The sequence below is a fragment of the Amphibalanus amphitrite genome, unplaced genomic scaffold, assembly GCF_019059575.1.
Source record: "Amphibalanus amphitrite isolate SeventyFive unplaced genomic scaffold, NRLGWU_Aamphi_draft 000186F_arrow, whole genome shotgun sequence".
NCBI classification, from domain to species: Eukaryota; Metazoa; Arthropoda; class Thecostraca; order Balanomorpha; family Balanidae; genus Amphibalanus; species Amphibalanus amphitrite.
In genome coordinates this window covers 95,000-110,110 of record NW_024881681.1, presented here as the reverse complement: position 1 = coordinate 110,110, position 15,111 = coordinate 95,000, and positions in this window count along the sequence as shown.

Sequence of the window (15,111 nt, the reverse complement as noted above, 5' to 3'; positions counted from 1 at the left end):
GTCAACCGTCAGCGGGCTGTGGCTCGTATCGTGCTTGCCGAGCTCCCGCCGTCCTACGTCGGTGGCTGCCCCAAATTCACAGCTCTGTGTTTCACAGCTCCGCTGTTTGAGACCCATGTGAATGGCATATGTTGGAGGGTATGAATAATGCATATGCCTAATAAACCTATCTAATCTAGCTTCAATAGATACGTCACCGTCAAATTACGTAACTAAACATGAAAGTTCCAAGGTGTTCGGTAATCCGTCCTCCTCCTTCGAGAGAAAAAAGCTTATGCAGATTGTATTTGCCTGGAAAATTAGCAGCAGTTGTTGGTGCTCTCAGCTCTGTAACTCAATTCGCTCCACAAATCAGCGGTCTGTTCAGCTCTGGCGCGATCATTGCGCCACACGATGGGCTGAACCGGCTTCCCGGACATTGCTGCACGCTGCAGTGGTGTTTTGGCCACTCGCCGGCGTCCGACTGTTGTCGGAGGCGGGTCGGTGACATTGTAATATCACCCCGTCCCCCGGTACACAGAACACTTACACTAAAATGGTGAGGACCCCATCGGCAATCCATTCAGCTCATCGACGCCCAAATAGCGTGAATAGACAAATCAGTGTCAGCAATCAGTCTATTCAGCAGGGAAGGAGGACGGCTGAAGGCTTATGACATTCCCCACGTTCACATTGGTCTCCCGTGCATCGATACGCAGCCTGAGTAAAAATTGACACGCCGAGGATAAATCGTTTCCTTTTAACATAAATGTGCATGTTTTTTATACCGGCGAGTTGAGTTGTGATGATGACGACTAAAATGTTTCAAAGCCCAGTGTTCGGTCGGTTATAACACAAGCTTTGGCAAACAGGGGCATGTTGATTGCTGCTTAGGTACTGGAGCACAATAGAAGCTGCAAATGCAGCCGTCTAAATCTGTACCTATGTAATTCATTTATCACGCTTCCCTGCACACCAGTAGGTACAATGAGGCAGTGATCAGTAGTGCATGAGTCAGGTACCTGTTACACCCACCTTGGATAACCAAGCATTGTTCCCAGCCATTCAATAACCGGAATAAGGCCAGGCCAGACTCAGGGGGCGTGAGCAAGGCTATATTTGTGCAACACCAACCCACGAGAACAATGCTACTGATTGATGTGATCGCGATGCTGCGGTCTTATGTTACTTATTATTTGCAAGCTCGAGTGCTGCCTGCAATCAGGTGGGCTGGACTCTCAAGAGACTCGGAAAACAGGAGAGCTACAGCGTAGCGGCAAAACGCATTTGATAACCCTTTTAACGCTCTTTCTGTAAACCGTCAATTTGTCAACGGTTTACCCTCCATATATGGAGGGTAAACCGTAGTTTAACCGTAGTTTTAGCCCTATAGGGCTAAAACTCGAAAAATAACCGTTTTCACGAAACATGTTTTTCGGTAATAACTTTTGAGTAAAAAGGGCACAATATTTATTTTGCCAGAATCGTGTTCCTCTCGTCGGGACGCGTCGAATAAACTTCAATTTGACCTCAAATATAATTTTGAAAATTTTACCTCAGCTCAAGGTATACCTCACCTGACAAAGGTAAAAAGGTCATGTAGCATGTCAATGGTTCAAGGTGATTTCATTGCTCCAGCATGTCTAACATGCTGTCATGTCAGCATATCAACAGTTATTGCCAAAAACCGCTGGCCGCTGGGCTGGGGACCTTTCATGACCTGAGGTGACCTTAGGGACATAAAAAGGGGTCATGGATGCAAGTGTCCGACTCAGTGTGTCAAGTTTACCTGTAAACCGATGTTTGAAGGCGTTTAGAATGACGGTTGTCCAAAAGAGGCGCCTTTCAGCTTTCTTCTACTGACTAAGACTAGGGTGGGTGCAAAATTAACCTGACCTTTGGTCACCGATATCGAAATTCCGAGATATACATTTCGTACATACCTATTATCACTATCATCGATATCGCTGAAAGTTTCAAGGCGATCGGTAAGTCGGTGTATAGCTACGACGAGCATTCTAACCTTTTCTGAAGTGAGGTGAGGTCACTTGAAATTACCTGGTGACATGTTCCGAAATTTTCACAACATGTGCGGAAAATATGCACGAAATACGAATTGATACTTTTGAGATATTTGCAAAAAAAAAAAAAACTTCAGGAGGTCCGAACACTCTCCTGCACCCGCCCCCCGACGCGGGGTGGGTGGGCTCCAAACACTTCCGGGCCCGGTGAAGGTTGCGCTGAGCACCGGTCCCGGAGTGGATCAATTTTGCATCATCGTACTGTAATTATATGCTCACGAGTCACGACCTCAAAAATAATTTGAGGGTAATTAGACTTAGGTAGTTTCACTCCTCACGTATCGGACATAGTGACTCACCTATGACGTCACTTCTGAGTCACACTGCGGGGGGATGTCAGCTGTATGACTCAGCGGAAGGCCAGCGGAATCCACTGTCACAGGATGGGAGGTGATGACGTCATTAGTGACGCACGAACTCCAGCAGGCCCGAGTCACGCGGAACTCTTGCGGCAGTTTGGATATATCGATATACAATTTCCGACACACGCACGCTGCGGCGCCGGATCATAAATGGATGAGTCAGCCTGTTACAAAACTACTGTATGGATGGTGATAATGAGGCTGACCAGGAACCGTGTCAAACGCAGTTCGAGCCAACGAGTTTGACGAAATCAGATCTCACCATCAGGTCTGTTTTTGGTCAGCAATCTTATGCAACTCAAAAGCATGCTGGAGTAATGAATGATAGCAGTTGAAATAGAAGGCAAAGTTAACTGGCGATAAGATGACGCCCTTTCTATTGATGTAAAGATTATCATTTCTGAAATAAGTCAGATATACCTACTTATGTAGGTATGAAGGTAAAGTACTCTTACCATTCATATACGAAAGCTAGAACAAAATAAAAAATGTTGCAGCTTATTCAATAGTTGTGTCTGTCAATTGTCTTCACATACTATTGTTGTCTTTGTCCATATCGCAACGTTACCACAACATTGGCCCCGCCGCCGCGACGTTGAGGAATTGATTGTCACCTTGGAAGAGAAACAATGCATTTGGTGGTATTTGCTATATCAACGGTTGGATTTCCGATGCCGAGTAACGTTACAGCATCCAGGTCAACATACAGACATGTAGGCACAGAGTGCAGTGCAGAGCCCTTCTGTTTCTGCATTTTTTCATTAGCGGGAGACAGCTGCTGAAACATCCACTTTATGTGGCTAGGATTTATCGTTCCTTGAGTCATGTAGATGAGCTCCTATTGAAACAAAGTAAATTGCATCAACGTCGATAAAATGCTATACCAATGCTTACGCTCTCCGCTAATGGAGATCATCATTATATCAAATAGCTAAAATATGAATATGCATATGAAAACGGATTGCTTTACGATAGCTTTGTAGTAAAGACATCATTCTTGGATTTGTATATTTTCTTGGATTTGTATATTCATCCTTATGTAACAACTTGCTGTGAAACTCTGCGGAAAACGTGAAGCTAGAGCAGCGATACCATCACGTGGTAGCGGTCCCGGCTAAATACAGCCATGGCGTGAGTCTGCATGACGTCATTAAGCCTGTGACGCCATTGACGAGAATGTCCGGGAAAGCTGCGGGGCCAGTGGGAGCCACTGAGGTGGGCGCCAAACCGCGCCAGCCAGTCAGTGCCTCTGCGGCCCTACATAGTCCCGGTGCGGTGCTGAGACCCACGCCGTGCAGCGGCCGGAAGAACGGAGAAAATTCCCCGACCGCTGCTCGCGATGTCTTATCACAGGGAATTCATCGGTGACTCGTCAGCCTATGTATGTAGAGTCAGTAGAGCTGTGCGGATGAGCATGGGGTGAGGCGAGGCACTGTTTGTGCTCTGGTAAACTGATGAAATAGCTGCGATGGAATTAGGATATCTGACCGAGCTATTTTCAATATTTAGATTAGGCTCGCCCAGTCCTGTTCACGCCGCTGCTTGAGCTGGGTGCGCCACTGCAGCTGACCTCAGGACCACAGACATTCCCTGGGGCAGAAATGGCGATGAAGCCTGATGGAAGTATGTTAGACCAAGCTTGAAACGTTTGGATCGTTTTTTAAAGGGACTATCCCACCTTTAACATGGGGTTTGAGTTGAGATAGCCAAGTTTGCGGCGAGGTTCAGAAACCACTATCTATCTAGGTTGCAACCCCCGCGGCCTCTTGGTGTTGAAGAAATTCGTTCCCTTCATTTGAAAATGGGCCTTGTACAAGGCCCTATCTTCAACATGGAGCGACCGTTAGTGTGACGTCACCTCGTTTAGTCATTCTGATTTAAATGGGTTTGTTCGTTGAAAAATCGCTTAAAACTTGGTCTGAACTTTGTTGTGGTGCTACAGAGTAAAAAGAATCAGCTTTATGACAGTAATGTGGCCTGGGGAAGGAGGTAATTTTGGGCTGTGACGTCACATATTTGAAAGTTTGTGTTTGGAATATGGGAAGGCGGGAAGCCTAAGATGTTTAATGAAAAATAAATGCCAGAACCGTGTTCCTGGTCATCCAATCTATAAAGTCGGGCACAATTTAACTGGTTTTAACAACATTTTAGAAGGTGGGATAGTCCCTTTAAGTATCCTAAGCTTAGCGAATGTTACCATATAGCCATAGGACAAAACAGTCAGCATTGCCGAGAAAATAGTTTTAACGTTAAACGGTTCTTTTAGCGAGACCATTGTCCACGTAGGTATTTGAGTAGCGATGGTAACCTTTGTGAGGCCTCGAAATATTCCTCAGTTGACCTAGATAATAAATATTGCATGACTTCACTCACGTCGCTTTATTTGTCCCTCAAATATACATCGGAGATTGTTTATTGTGAAGCCGGTGAAAACACCTCCCAGAGAGAGCCCCCGTAGGATGCAGAAACAACAACGCCAATTCAATCTAGGGGACGTCATCCTTCATGCATAGGCATGGTTGATAACCCAAAGTCCCCCGGGTCTTTTTCAACGATGCGTCATCAAAAGGTGTCAGCAACCTGACGCTTTTGTTTAGGTCAACAATCACGTCATGCGTTGAATCAGTGTGCCAGCTAACAAGGGGACTCCCTATGTATGTAGTCTTTTGGAACACACTGTAGAGATATCCACAGTGTATACTTTCTACCGAGATGTATACATCTGGGCCACGACTGGCGTTGTTTGGGTTGGCCGGCGCGGTGGGCGGCTCGCGGCCAGCAGGCCCGCCTTGTTGATCGTTGCAGCAGCTGTTGCAAGACCCCACCACCCCGGGCCCTCCTCCCTAACCGGCCAATGCGCTGACGGCCACGGTACTGACTACTGCGTCGCTTGCAACTGGCCTTGAACCTGCACAGCGGGCGATCTGCACGCTAGCGGCGTCTGCCGGGAAAGGACAGCCACAGTGCACGGACAGGATGAACTGCGCTGCACGGACAGGGCGAGCTGCACGGCACGGCGCGCGGCGCCTGTGTACTGCGCAGTTCAATACAGAGCGTATGTAGATGTAGTTCGCCAAGTTCGGAATACGTTTGAAGGAAAACGGAGAAAAGCGAAGGCATATCGTATGGGTGAGGAGTTTGTAGGATGCGTACGAGAGTAGTATGATGACATTGAAAAGCTCGACAGCCTTAGAATAAAATGCACAGTGGGCCATTGGGAGACTTTTCGCTTCAAACGCCTCAAATGACCCTACATTTGATGACTTTGTTAGCATAAACCTAACATTTAAGTATTAGACTTATCTTTCCAGGAAAAAAGCCGCCTAAGAAATTTTGTTTTCATGTTATGTGTGCATATTCATAACGACCGAGTACCATGTTTGTGGCCGTCGAAAAAAGTTACGAAGTCCCGACGACACAAATCGTTATTCGGTAACTACATATAACCAGCACCAGTGAATCGGTGACCATTGCGACTATCGGTAGCCGCCACGCACCCACCCCTGCCCCCGCTCCTGCTCACGCCCCTGCAGCGGTACCCTGGCGGTCGTCGGCTACCTACCCTGTGTCCGCCCCTGTCCGCGCCCTGCGGCCACGTGATACCGTGCCGCTGTGCACGTTGCCGGCGAGTTGTAGTTGGTTGCGGTAATGATAAGTGCAAATTTGGGCTGGGAGTTCCATTCAATTCAATTATCTTTTTTAGTCCTTTCCCAATAAAAGTTATTGTTAAAAAGTTCGGTAAATTATGAATGGTGGACCCTTTCTACTTCTGCCTTATAACCGTAAACGACAACACATACATCCTAACTGCTAATTCACAGAAAGTGCTTCAGAACCACACAACCTCAAAAGCTCCAAAGTGCTAGGCATCTAAATCTTCTTATATTCGGCGAAGTGGCGTTGAGCACAGTATCAGCTAATTGTTGAGAAAGGCGGAAAAAGGCTTCATAGGTTACAACCACATTGCAATGATCGAACTGCACTGCTATGGAACCCACACAGTACACACCGTTCTTGTATAACTTTCCAGTGAAAGTAGCACCACTGTCTGCCGTTCAGCAATGGTTCAGTAACTCAATCTCAGTAACTCCTCCAAACAGTCCCAGACTCATACCGATTTCAGCAAGCCTACACCGCCCCCGGGACCCGATACCTCAGTCGCCGTTCTCCGTGTGATCGGTGTCAGGTCACCGATCGTCACTGTCCCAGTGACCGTCACCGCTGCGTCACTGCTGCGTCACGTCACTCGTCACGGTCCGGTGACTCTCTGAGCGGGGGTGAGCGCGGAGCGTGACCCGACATCGGGCGGACAATCGTCACGGCCGATCCGCGTACAGTGGCGTGACTGGGTGATACCAGAGGCGCGGGACCGGCGGCGTACGAGCCGTGTCGGAATCGATGGAATGCCGTCGTCACTGTTCGCTGAAGTGTCTGTGCTGAGAGGGCAGACTGACAAAGTGGGTTCCATCAAACTTCTTGCTGGTAATAGGGGAGAGAAAGATGTTCTATGACGTGATTATAATAATCTACGCCCACGGTTAGAAATTGCAACACTCGGGGTCCTTCTGACCATTTGTATACGACTGGGTTATGTGAAGCAGGTAAATCGTGAAGAATGAAGATCATCACGTTTCAAAGCTTAGCGTCACAACACTACAATCGCCCATCTAATGTTGTAACATCATCACTACTGGCGTCACGCTTAGTCATATATTACTTGCTTCAAGGCCAAAGGCTGTTAACGCGGTACGACTTACCGCATACGACCAGTGAAACGGCTGCGGTCTCATCTCCGAGCTTGTAAAAGCCTGTGACTCATGGCTGTGATCTATAGATAATCGGTGCGTCCTACGCAACAAAAGAAAACGATTCTTTTGTGTAAATCAACGCTTAAACCCCTTGTCTGGTTGAAACGCCGCTTCAGGCTCCCGCTACTGCAACTGCCGTCCATCTCACTTTCCGCCGCCGCCGTCGCCGTCCCTGCTGCAGCTGCAGCTGCTGACCGGCCAGGAACCTCCGGAGCACCATCCTCAGGGTGCCCTCGCCAGTGGCCGGGGGCGTCGAGCCGGGCGGCCGCGCCCTGGCGAACGCCGCCAGCACGTAGCCGGGGATGACCGCTGCCAGGGGCGCCACCAGAGCTGGGCTGGTGCCGAGGGCTGCCATTAGGGCCACGCCTAGCGGCAGGCCGACGGTCAGACCGGCCAGGCCCTGGCGGCGCAGGTCGGCACCACCGGCACCCCGCAGCCGCTGCAGCAGCGAGGAGAGCCGCGTCGGCCGCCGGGTGGTGACGGGACGGCCGCCAGAGGTGCTGGGAGGACTCGGCGAAGGTGCAGCAGGCAGCGGGGACGGCGCTGCCGGCGGCGTCTGTAGCGGCAGTGAGGCTAGCAGGGCGTTGAGAGCTGAACAGGCGGCACCGGAGCAGTGCTGTGGACTCGGTCGAACCGGCAACTGCGCCAGAGGGTTCGAGGAGCTAGGGACCTCCGTCAGAACCTCAGAGCCTTTAGAGGTCTCAGAGGCATCGTATGTTGCAGAGGAGTCTGGCAGCTCCGGGTCATTGTACTGTCCCGACGTGGAAGCTTCGTAAATGTCCGGCATCGTGGGGTGGTAAACATGCGCTTCCGACCCCTGCATAAACTGAGTGGCAGGCTGTTCAGAGAAACCACCCATAGCTGTTTGGCTATACATTGCAGGACGGGTCACTGGTTTGTGGCTCTGAGGAGCATGGTGAAACGATGAACTTTGGGCTGGGACGGGGGCGGAGATGAACCCACCTGCTGTCGAGCCGGACGTTGAGCTGGGAGTCGGAGCTGCCGTCGGTGCCGCTGCAGACTCGGTGCGGTTCAGGTACTGTAGCAGCGCCTGCAGGACCTGCTTCAGGTCTCCGTCGTCAGAGATGGCCGCCGATGGAGCCTGTGATGTCGACGGCGGGGGCGATGACGAAGGACGAGTCTCTGCTGTGACTGTGGTATCCGTGGAGACGACGGAGAAGATGTTTGCTGTTGAAGTGGAGCTTGCTTTAGTCGAATCCATCTGTAGTGGAGTTGGAGTTTCATCAGGCGAGCAGCCCCCTTCACTGTTGCAGATGTTATTGATGTACTTTTCGTCATCATCATCATCATCATCCGATGTTATGAGATCGTGAAAATCATTACTGTACTGCTCACCAAGATTGAAAGTTCCTTCTTGTGACTCATCAGGGGATGCAAAGTTCCCTTCAGAGGCTGGCACAGTCTCTGTGGCGACGGGCTCTGGTCTCACCAGGCTGGGACGCCGATATGGATACGGATAGCTGTGGTATTGCGCGTACGGGGCGTAGTACGGGTGAATCGGTGTAACCACAGGCTGAGAGAGCGAGTCCGGGCCTGCAGCTGGCGAGGCCGGTTGTCGATGGAGGTTCTCGGGGGACGCTGGACGGGGAAGCTGAGGAAAGCGATTGCCTCCTTGGTTTGGCAAGGATTGGAAGTCATTGAGCTCATCAGTCAGCGTTTGATCATTGTGTTCGGGAGGTGCCTCCGCTTGTGGCGCGTGACTGACGTTCACGTTTTGATTGATTTTCGTGACACCTTCCGAAAGCGTTCCGAGAATCAGACTGATAGGTTGTGCGTTACCCAGACCAGTCTGCATGTCTGACACAGGCTCGCCGCTGTCACGATGTTCATCTTCCTTCTGTTCTGGAGTACCGAATTCGACGCTGTTTACTTGCGCTTCCAATTCCACGCCATCCGTGGGCGCCGTCTTGCGGTTTGTTTCAGTCGTTGCCGATGTTGTTCCTTCCACGGCTCCCTCCGGCGAGGGAGGCGGGGTGGCGATGACGGTGCGCGTGGTGCCCTGGAAGGACACCAGCAGCTCGGAGAGGTTCAGGGGCGGCGGCGGGTCCGGCCTCCTCGTGGTGAACACGTACGGGCGTCTGGTTCCGACGGCACTGTCTGGTTGATGAAGAAATGGAGACTGCAGAAACGGGGACCGCAGGTTACCGTCAGTCGCAAGGGAGATTTGCAACGACTCCGGCGATACTGCAGCGGGCAAGGCTTCCAGCGTTGGGGAATCCTCTGAAGTCGTCAATCTCACTGGCAAAGAGTGAAGCGACAGACCTGGCCTTGACGTGGTGGTCCCCTGCGGCAGAAGGTCCGATGGTTTGACCGGACTTGGAGCGGCGATAACAGGGGACGGAGGAAGACCCGGCGCTGCTGGCCTGCCGCCGGACAGGACCAGATCCTCGGGCTGCACCGCAGGAGGGTGTGCGAGGTCAGGGGTCTCTCCGGAGTCCTCCAGACGTGATCGGCGCCGCGAGAGGTGCTGGTACTTGCCGACACGGCCCCCCGTGGTGTAGCGCCGCACCCCGGGTAGACGAGCGCCTGAGAAGGCCGACGCAGCGCTGAGGAGGAATGTGCTGACCAGTGTGGCCACCAATGCATAGTGATATAGCGCCACTGGCTGCATTTTTACAGGCTATCGGGGGCTATGAAACGCACGCGTAGTTTCTCACTTGATTGAAACAATCAGGCAGTCACAGGCATCGTCTCAGAGTTCACGAATCAACCGAAACACTATGTCAATCGTCGATCGTCCTAGAGTCCGTCCACAGAGTCCCTTGCAATCACTAAAAGTCTGTCACAAAGCACAGAGTCCGTCTGGGAATCTCACAACCTCACAACCAAGGTCTCACGTCACCAGTCCAGTATCACCGGGCAGGCTCTGTCAGTGTCCTTTCGTCGCACTGTCGGTCGGTGAGTCTAGCAGTCCTGTTATTGGTCCTTCTACTGTCACGTCCTTCGGTGTGTCTGTGGGCACGTGTGTCCTCTCCGCCGACCGGCGCGTCACTGCTCCTCCGCCGGGTCCTCGCCGTCCTGGGCAGCACGTGTCCTCGTTCCTGGCAAACTGCGGGGTAGCGTGCGACGCCGGGCAGGCGGACCGATCGACTGAGACCTGACGGTCATCTCGACACCCGTGCCGACACCGTTACCGGCCGCGCCGCGCCCCGGCGGGCGTCGAATTCGGCGCAGCTGCCGCGCCGCGCGCCACCGTTACTGCACGCGCCGCCAGCCGCGCCGCATTGCGCCATTATTGTCGGCAGTGGGTTAGCGCGACTGAATGTAGAGCAGTGCCCACAGGGTTAGCCTCAGGCGTAGAATAAGCACTAGGCAGGTTGAGTGATACAGCGAGCTGGTGGCTGTCTAGACCGGATTCGGGAACAGAATCGGGCACCGGAAGGGGAGATGCGACAATGACGCGCGTCAAGATGTACATACATACAGTCGTCGTCCAGTCCCCGCCCATGCAGAGAATCACACTACCCTGTGTACAGTCAGTCGTGCTACTTGAGCAGCCCGAGCAGCAGCGGCATGGAACTCTCCCTCGGTTCGTGACTGCACATATTCTCATTCTCACCTGACTCATTACCTCACTGACCTGATTCCGTGCCGCAGTAACTCAAAACTATTCAGCTTGAGCTCACAGCACCTGCTGAAGTGCGCTTTCAAGATTGATGAAAATGACTTTAAACACAGCTCGTGATAGAATAAACACCTGCTGAATGAGCCAGCTCTGCGAATGCGTGGGAAAGATGAACAGAGCGTGACATTAAATCTCAGGGACTTCTCTCGTACACCGGTGCCATATAGGTAATGGACTCTCAGATCTATCTGGACTCTCCGGTCACTCTGGACTCGAAGTCTTCGGACGGCGACAATTACCGGTGTTGGTAATTACAGACTGCGACCACTTAGAGCCGATGGACGGGCGGAATGACCTGATGAGTGATGACAACGATCTGAGAACTACAGTGGTGCCTGCTTTATCTCATGGATAACGGATAGCCGATGGGAAAGTTGGATGTGTGGTGCTTTGAGTGAAGTATATGGGCTAGATGTACATGCTTATGTACATGTGCATGTGTACATGACACATGTAGATGTCAACGTGGAAGCATCTGCGGGCTTGGTGCCTCGATTGTGTTTGAAAGGGCGCATCTTCATGCTATATGTATTTTTGGTGGTGAGCCATGATAGCTTCACGAAGAGACGATGCTTTTGGCTTGCAGAACTGCAGTGCAGAGGCCTATGGATGACGAATGTCAGTGTCCGAGTTGATATCAAGTGTTTTATTTTCAAAAGGTCCAGTTGAATCAAAGGAAAGAAATAAGACAAACCAGCCCCTTACCTTGGCCGCCGAGACTTGAGAGCATGGGCGATTGGCAGCTGAGGGCTCTGTTGAAAAACATCAAAAATCAAATAAAACTATCTAGCTACATCAGCAGGCGATCTGGTCGTGTGCCTGCTGATGTGGGTCCCGAAGAATTTCGGGTGCGCTGTCGCTCTCAGTCTAGTCGGTGAATGACGTCACCGGTGGGTGGTTCATGGATGACCTCACTGGGTGATGTCATGCGTGGGTGCAGGGCCGGCTCCGCGCTGCAGGTCGTCGACGCTCGTCCAAGGTCTTCACTTCAGCGCGCATGGTCGACTGGTGGGCTTTTTTGTGCAATATCCGGCAACAGTTATTCGCTAAGGAAGTATATTTTACTTGTTAGTTCTTACTAACCGAAGAACTTTGCATTGTGCCTAAATTAGCTTTTACTCCTGTAGGAAATGTACCGAAATTTATCGTTGATCATTTCTCGTTTTGTGAAATAAGGGAAGTTCCGAAAATTGACTAAATGATAGGTGATAGGTATTGGTTGTGTCATTCGAATGTGTAAACTACATGCTATTGACATAGTTATTCAATGAAAGCATACCAGTTTAGTCTAAGTAAATGGACCACTAATGTTTCATTTTTGCAAATCACAATTAGTGAATTGCAAAAAAAAATCGACAGCGTCGACGTTCCCATTAACCCGCGCCCGGCTGGGGGTCCTGGATTTCCACGCCCTGCTGGGGGGGGGGGGGGTGTTTGAACACCCCCCTTCTAACTCGGCTCCTGGGCCACGTAGCGATACGCGGAAGGCGGTGTTCGAAAGAGCGTCAAAAATAATGAGGAAATCACATCGGTCAATTTTTTGGTCAGGTCAAAGGTCAGGTCACCAGAGGTCATTGAAGGCAAAATTTCGCCGATTTCCAGGTCGAATGTCTACAATTTCCAAGAAGCCAACGCATAACTCGGGAACCAAAAGAGCTACAGCGCCGCGCGGAAAAGCGCATTCGGTAGCCCTATTAACGCCCTTTCTGAGTAATTCTCTCAGATTTGACCTAACGTCAACGGTTTTGCCTGCAGGGGGCAAAAACTGCAAAAATAGCCGATTTTTTCGGAAACAGTTTTTCTGCAATAACTTTTGACCCAAGCCTTGTACGAGCTTACTTTTACCGGCATCGTGTTCCTCTCGTCAAGACGCATCGAATGAACTATAACTTGACCTTGAAAGGTCAACTTTAAAATTTGACCTCAGGTCAAGGTCATGACCTGACCGGAAAGGGTCATGTTGCATATCAGTCGATCCGTATCGTCGAGCTGAACACATCTAAGTCGTTTTCATCGCTCTAGCATGCCTCTATCAAAAGTTATTTGCGAAAAACTGTTAGATACCATTCGTGACCTAAGATGACCTCAGGGCATAAACAAGGGTCACGGACACCATTTCCATGTTCAGTGTGTCTAAAGCACTTGTAATTCAGTGTTTGGGAGTGTTTATCCCTCGCCGGCCGAGGGGGGGGGCGGGTGCCGCCCCCCCCCCCCATAGGGTTTTTTCGCGATAGCTCCGAACACGCTGGTGATAGAGAGCTGAAACTTGGCATACCTGACCTTTGATCCAAGCCGCATCTTTTGACACCAACCGCATTTTTGAGTCAGGTCAGGTCACTGACCTATGACGTCATAAGTGAACCTCTGCACGGTCTTCAGATGTCGCAACTTCGCAACGCTCTCACTGCCAGAGGAGATGTCACAGGGAAATGAAACTTGCAGGATCTAGTATCCATTATGAGTCCCACAACTTGTATGTCTCGGATTTTTCCTTAAGGTCATATGAGGTCAGGTCATTTTCGTGACCTCACCATTATAAGTCAATGGGGAAAAATGAAAACTGCTATTCTGGCGCCGGGAGCGATCTCCAACTATCTCAAGCACACAGAATCGTGATTTTATGCACTCCTTGCAAGGTTAGATGCGTCACTTTTTCAATGTTGACCTTGAGTGACGTCATTTATGACGTCATCAAGGTCATATTAGTTTTTCGTCAATAACTCTTGATCAAATTGAGCTAGCGAGTCGGGAAAGCCACCAATGGACTCAGGAAGACCTGCCGAATCGAATGATATGCGACATGACCTCTTTCGACCAACTTCGTGACCTGGGGGTGCTGACCTGACCTTGACCTGAGGTCAACACCCCAAGTTGACCTGACCCGGACAAAAAGTATATCATTCGACGCGCCTGAGCGAGACGAACACGATGCTGCCAAAATCGGCGCTCTGCGGCCGTTTTTTGCGAAGTTATTCACCAAAAACTGAACCGTACCTTGGGGCACTTGACCTGACCTCAGAGGTCACCGGTTGACCTAGGACCTTAAAATCGGGTACCAATCTCTGCGTCTCGTAACGGCGCACACGCTCGTTTTTTTCCGCGACGCGCTAGCTCCACCAGGGGCGAAACGGCGAGGGGGGGGTCGTACCCGCCCCCCCCCCCCTCGGCCGGCGCGTATGTAGAAAACCAATAGGTCCGGCGAGGGTTATAATGTCTTTCGTCCAAAAGAGGCGCATTTCAATTTTCTCCCATTGCGACCCAATGCACAGTGGGGATTTTTCCGATCTAGCGCCTATTAATTCAAAAAATATTTTTTGGATTTTGGTTTATTTTTTGTGTCAGTAGGGCTAAGAAATGTCTGAATTTTTCATATATGGCATTGTTTTATCTGTATGTCCACAGCAAAACTAGGAAAAATGCGCCCAAAGTTCACACTCATGCGTGATTACTCAATGGGCTCAGCAAGGCCCGAAAGTATAGCTCAATTTCATTGTCCTGTCCTGTTGGTTTTAATCTTGCGAGGTCTTAAAGTTGCATATCGTCTGAAAGGCACCTTTATTAGGAATGGAATGGCAAACAGAAAGTATGCCACAACCTTACTAAGGTCACAAAAATGCCCTTTACAAAAAACCCTTACAGACACCATATTGAAGGAATGGTATTCTAAATAAATGTAGGAAATCAACAATGTTCTCCACACTTTTCCACTCCGAAATATATCCTATCGAATTCGCCACTTTCTTCTGCACAAGACAACGCCTAGTTTGGCTGCCGAAACTTGCCTGAACACGGAATATTCACATTAGAGTATCTTCACACCCCACTCGAGGAGCGCTAGGGCAAACAGCACGATATAGGTATGTTCCGGACATAGGCGAATAATTTTACTTCGTGATTTATATGATGCATATTTTCTGAGACACATTCATTAGGAATAGGATGACAAGCGTAAATTATACATACATACCGTAACCTTATTAACCATCGCACTTGTGGGGAGGGGGAGGGGGAAGGGGTCGGATAAAACCCCATGGTTTTCCGCAAATTACTCGCGCAAAAAGCGGCCGATTGCGCCGAAACTTTCGGTACCATCGAGATCATCAATTTTACATCTAACCTAAAAATTTCATGACTCTGACCCAACTGACCTTTGACCTGTGGCATATTTCTCGAGACCATGTTTGGCCGGAATCGCGATTCGGCGTATGCCAGCTCACATTATCCGCGGTTTCCAG